Raw genomic sequence first — 6,953 nt, 5'->3', positions numbered from 1 at the left:
CATAATTTTTTTAGATCAAATAAATTTTATATGATTTTAAGAAATACACGTAATGTTTAAATCAAAGAAATTTTTTCACAAATCAAAGAAATTTTTTCTTTAACCGTATAACAAAAAAATTTCTTTAAATCGAAACAACTTTTTCTCTGGGTGTGAAGGTTCTCCTCTTACTACTAATTAGATTTATATTTATATTTTAAGATTTGTAAACAATAGAAATGTCGTTAGTATAGCGGAGACACCCGGTATTAAAGTTATTGTAGCATCACGTTTCTTCCGTTTAACTGCAGTCGACTTAAAAAACGCCACACACTTCCGTAAACCCTGTCCATCTCTCAACTTAATGGCGACAAGAAGCAAACGTCGCGCAGCTGGAGGTTTCTGCCGAACGAAATCTATGGGGCGCGACGAATATGTTCGGGGCCATTTGGCTCTGAGGAAATCCATGCCGCAGCGAATTCCCGCGCCCTTTCCGCGATTTTAGCGTGAAGACCGCGATCCCGTTCTACTTGTGACCGAACGCGCGGTCGGTCGACACGGAGTTGGACACGGAGCGCCAGTTTTCAATGCGATTAACGCCTGCCTTCGGTCGTCCCTTGCCTTATACCGGGAACAATGGCTGAGACCCGTGTTATGCACGCTCTTTGCAATCCGAAGACCGACCTTACCGATGCAAGGCGACGTTGCATTTCTTCGAGGTAATCCAAACCGAGATCTCTCGCAGTGATCTCGCGATCGAATAGATCGAGTACCTACCGGCTCTTGAAATCGATCAGGGAGAACGTTCGGAAGGTGTAACAGCGCGAAGAAGATTGTTGGTATTGTTCATCAGAAGTTAATCCATTAACGCCGATTGATGCTGTGTGCCCACCTTCGTCGTTTATTTACGGATAAACGTAGCATAGTTACGATGTAATAATACCATTGTGATATTTATTTTACGGAATAATTTAATGCTGGAAATTTAGCGCTGGATATAAATTTTTTTTTGTGGTGAAATAAAGAGAGAAATTCTTTTATCAAACAATATAAGTCGCGTTTATCACTATTGTATATAGGGATGAAAATGTTATAATTTATCAAAGTCTGCCGTTTAATTCATTCTGAAAAATCAATAAATTGTGGGTTATCATCTTTTAGCTCGTTTTGAAAAAACGGAAACTTGCCAGCTACATTCTTTTCACTAATTTTTATAACAATCATCTATCAATTATTATCTTTTAATTTATCTTTTGTAAAAAAAATTAAATTTTACAGCATTTGTAGCTTATCGATTTTATTATAAATAAAAGCTAAATTTTGGCAATAATATCGCTAGACGATTAAAGCTTAACTCATTAACAATTGAGAGAGAAATTACAATTAATAATTAAGAAATAACATTTTCCATTTTTTTTTATACTTTATTAGTGAATTTCATTTTAGATAAAGGAAAACTGTAGAAAATTCTTCACAAATACTTAAGCTGACTTTTCTTTGTGTCGATTATTTTTACTCATTTCCGTTTTGGCGTAAACGAGAATCATTTGATCATTGATCAAAGAAATCGTAGTCTTGTTGAAATTTTACCTTTGTCATGTTTATCTTATTTATGCGATGGTCAATCGAGGCTAATCCGTTTTTTGATCAAGACCGGATATTCCGCGTACGTGATCACTCGCGGAGAAGCTTCTGATTTCCAAAGCTTCCACGGGAATTTCCGGGCGCGAGAGGAAGTTTACTTCGGCAAGCGTTGACGGAACGAAATTGCACGGCCGAGGGGGCCCTCACCATTTCGGATTCGGGCACTGAACACGGTACGTGGTTATCGGCGCTTCCAGACCAGTTGGCCGACAACCGCCGATTGTACGTGTACGTATGTGCCACCCAAGTCTCGCAATAAGAACTCGGAATTCACCGATGACACACGTAGCGCGGAAATAGATACGGGCAAAGGGTATCGGAGTTGAGAGGAGATCGTCTTTGAGCTTGTGATCTTTTTGCGTTCTCTGTAAAAAGATTAACTCATTTTACGTGATCCATATATTGGCGTTTGATTTCTGACTTATGCGTGACTTGATTTCCATATGTTTCTATAATTTATAAAAGTTGTATAGAGTTATATTTTCAATATTTTTATTTAATTTAGAAAATTAATAAACAAGGATATTTTTGTCATAATATTTCTATATTATGAAATAATATATTATGTAATAATATATTTTTGTAATAATTATGTAATAATTCATTTTAATTTTTGTAATCTATATTATGTAATAATTTTCTTATAATGTTTAATATAATATATTAAAGACGAAGAAGATAAAGAAGGTAATCATGGCACAAGAGGGGGAGGAGACTGTAGTTTTTCTCTATATTTTAAACAAATATAATTAACATTGCTTAGACGGATTATGCTTAATGAGTATTTGCAAGGAATTAATTTTAGAAAAGAAGAAAGAGTTGGAGGTGAAAGAAAAATTTGTTGTAGAAAAATTTTCTAAGAATCTAAGATGGCTAATGTCATACATTAAAATTTTTCCAATTCCAAGAATTAGTTTACAATTTTAAGAGAAAAACATAGTTAAATTACGTGTGATTTACTTGCTAGTAATTAATTCAAAACAATAAAATGAAACAAGTCTAATAATCCATATCCCTCTCCCCTCAAATTTCAACTCTAATTTGGCCTCCTTCCCGAAACAAAATCCTGGCTACGCCCTAGCGCTAATAATGTTAGGTATCACACAATTTTCGTCTACCTGTTTAGTGCTGCAATCTTGCGGGAAGCCAAAGAAATACCTTTTCCCTTGTTTGGAAGTTGCTTCAATGGTTCATCAATATTTATAGTCGCGTCTCATATTAAAATTATTCTAGCACGAATATTTTTATGTCTATCAGTAAAAAAGAGAATTATTTATCATTGACAATATATAATAAACTATGAAATAATAATAAAAGATATGTTAATATTGATATTATTATTAGATACTTTAAAAACGTAGGAGTATAAGAAAATAATTTCGATCATCTTTTACAAGTCAAAACGTGACATCGTGACAAATGCTTAACGGCAACGTTACGTTTCGCGTGAGTTTCGCACAATGCAATGCGAAAGAGAAACGGGATCGTTTCCGAGAGCCATCACGACGAGACATAAAGGTCGATCTTGTGCACGACCGTGCCATGGCCTACATTGCATTATGCATTTATAGCGTTTCGTCGTAGTGGACCGACATTCATCCATTCGGTATGTAATAATGCCGAGCTCTCTTCTTGCTCGTCTTTTTTCTCGGCCTCGTGCACGCTTGTGTGCAATACGCAGCCACTTTCGAGAAGTTCGCATTTTCGTCGGCCATTGAATAGCCGCGTCACCCTGCCACAAAACCACATCGCGACGAAATGGGACAGGAATCGAGTGGGCCGACGATCATCATGGGAATACATAAGCGTGCTGTATATTTATGCGTCACAGAGTTTATTCGTCCGCGATTTGTATTTCGTGGCACTTTCGATGATTGAATCGAATTCTTGAGCTTTCGAAGGTATCCGTATTGTTTTTCTGTAAAAGGAAAATCAAATATTAAAATAATTTTAAATGGTGAATAGATTCTATCTTTCAAACCTTGTTTTTCTATTGCATACTATTAGATTATCCTTTGTCGTAATTGCAACTGCCACAGTGAAATCACGGTTTTTCCGACTGGAAAAAAAAGATTTGTTAAAACAACTAAAAATTTCACTGATTTATCAAATGTACAATCGTAATATACGAGCAATTAGTTTTTTTATGTTAAAGTTGCAAAGTGTATAGCTGAATAAAATTAGCGTTTATAGGTCACATTTATTGTAATCACATTTATTGTAAAACAAATTTATTAATATAGCAAAGATAATAACTTTCTATAAAAATCATTCCAAAATATTGATCAAAATTTTTAACAAATATATTAAAGTGGTGCACACTTTTGCTGCTGTAATAAAGAAAACTTATTACATTAACAGTTTTCATTATATGCTAATAAAGAATTAGCTAAATTAGCGTACTGATAATTGTTTACAGATATAATTTCTTTGAATCATCAAATCAGTTATAGATGTTGAACTCGCACAGTAAGCTGTAGGTTTGCTGAATCACCCAATTTATTTTTTTCCACGGAACAGACGAGATACGATTCTATCTAATTTAGCTTCTGCCGGTGTTAATGAAACGCGAACGGCGGCAAATGGCATCGATCGCGAACGGATTCCCTGGCCGAGGAAATTATTCCCTTGTACGGCGAATTCCATTAGGCGCACCCTTCGATTAAGCGGACGGATCGATCGACGGCGCAAATATGCTGCGTAAACAACGCTCGGATTTGCCTCTCTCTTCAGATGAGGAAATTCACGGGATCCCTTTGAGAAGACCTGTCAACGCCTAGTGCCGCTCGACCGACCAGCGCGAGATCAAATTTCCTATTTCATGACGGCGATCCCTTCGCCGTCGTCGAAGACCGACGGCGATCATCGAAATCGAAACCCCGGATTCGTCGGTCTTGCGGGCACTCATTAATGTCAACAGCTCGCGGGGGCGACCGGCTGTTTGCGTATTTGCGAATATCGTGCCTCCCGATGAGATTTGAGATTTGCAATAGTCCTTGCTCGATGGTTTCCGATAAGCAAGAGATGATCACAATCTTGGACTGCTATCGCAGCCTTAGATAAACAGAAACGATTTATCTTATTTAATTGAAGGAAGAAGCTTTGTAATCAACGCAGACTTCTCTGCCCTCTAAAAGGTTTTATACTTATCCTATCTTTTAATTAATTTAAATATATCGAAAGAGGAACGATTTCTTAAGTAAATATATCGGAAAGATTGAGAGGACTTTAGAAATGTGAATATAAGCTGTACTATAAAAAAGAAACTAGAAATTTTGCAAAAGGAAAAATACTTTTTGTTAAATATTAATATGGTGATATTACGTTATAGATATTATATTTACATGTTTTATTATTTACAATTGGTTACAATTAAGAAATTTGTAGGCATACATGTTTTATAGTGTTGCTTAAAAAAGTAGAAAAGATTAATTTTACTCTAACCCCACGTAATACATAACGTGTATTAAGATCAGCCTTGATTTTCTGAAGTGATCTCGATGAAAGAAGGCAAGCATGGATATTACCTTTCTTAGCGCGAATTCTGTGCGAGATTCCCGATAAGCAACATCGTTGACAATGTGACACGACTGTCAGCCAGCTTTTGGCGTTCAGAGAGTTCCTCCTCGTGTGTACACTTGAGACCGCCAATCATGCTGATTGTCCTGATTGTATCCGTGAGCCGTTTGCTCGCCGAGTCCTACTACGTTCCATAATTATATTAGCTTTGAGGGATTGGCATTCAAGGACCTCTCGCGTCCACTGCACCACTCTCTGCCACCCTCTACTACCTTCCACCCTTCCGCGCGTAGTTCATCGGTCGTGTCTGACTCATTAGCGATACTATGTACAAACAGAACAATTGAAGGAAACTCGACAGTCCGAAATTCATTGTGCATTAGTATTTAAAAATTGCTACCTATATATTAGATGTAGTAAAAAGAAATCCATTATTTTTCCATTCAATTTCATGCAAAAATAATGGATTTCTTTTTACCTAATAATATGGAATATCTAAAAATTTAGCCAAATTCTCCTAGATATACTGGTCTGAAGATAATTTTTGTTGAATCATAAAAATAATTATTCAGGACGTTCAAACTGGTTACTAGAATATTAAAATTTTTTGCTCATCATACTTGAGCTCATCATATACAACATAATTATTAATAATCCAACAAAATTATTTTCAGATTTGAAAACTACTAAACACAGACTAGAAAAAAATATTTTATTCTATAAAAATTTTGCTGTAATAACAAAAATTTGGTTTATAATCATTTTCTGATTTTAGATTTAGTATTTATTCGACAACAGTATTTAGTATTTATTAAATTTTTTGATGCCTTAATGGAATCATCCTTTTCGTGCATACATTATGGATTAATTATTTTGCATTATATATTATAAAAAGAGAGTCAGTATCTTTATAATATAATCTTGATTTTTAGTCATGAATGATCTTTTCGACTTTTTATATTTTTTGTCGTAAGTTCTAACATTCACTTGAATTAATAATTTCAAACATATTCAAACAGTCATGCATAACGTAATGCATAAAAATAATATAGACTATAAATATCTTATAAATATCTAATATTTTATGAATATTTGATATATATTTGTTTGATATATATTGAAACATCGCATTCGATTTTCCATTTCAATTTTGATGAAATATGAAATTAACATTTGTTCGCAACAACGGAAAGAACTGGGACACACGAAGCAATGTAGCGACACGTGACAGGCACATAAGTTGCTATTTGCCGTTTGTATATACCCAGCGGGCCGAGGGAACCCCTAACACCGAGGACATGGATGGAAATTGGCAATCGTCGGTATATTCTGTTTACAGGTGGACAATAGCGAATAATCAGTTCGCGTAATGGAATAGGTACCGAATTCTCTGCGATGGCTTGCTAAGGGGTGAAAAGGCGATGATGGAGGGGCAATGAGAAAGAGGAGGGGGGGGGGGGAGTAGATAGACTGCACAGGGTCAGATACGTAACCTGACATATAGATAGACGTAAAGGGCGCGATGCCAAATACGTGTAAGGATCTCGTATGTGCAGGGCATGTTATTACAGCGTGTAGTCTCTCCATCCTATCTCGAGTTCGCACGGCCCTTTAGTCTGTAATCGGACCGACCATGAAGAGCGCGGATCGCGACAGTTCGCTCTTGATTGGTTAATATGATTGGTTTGTTTTTCATTTTCTCGATGGAGAAAATGAAAGCGCATACTTGTTGATTTAGGTCTATTTATAGAGTAAAATATCTATATAGTACAATATATATATATATATATATATATATATATATATATATA

The sequence above is a fragment of the Atta cephalotes genome (genome assembly GCF_000143395.1).
Source record: "Atta cephalotes unplaced genomic scaffold scaffold00072, whole genome shotgun sequence".
In the NCBI taxonomy this organism is placed as follows: domain Eukaryota; kingdom Metazoa; phylum Arthropoda; class Insecta; order Hymenoptera; family Formicidae; genus Atta; species Atta cephalotes.
This window is presented reverse-complemented; position numbering follows the sequence as displayed.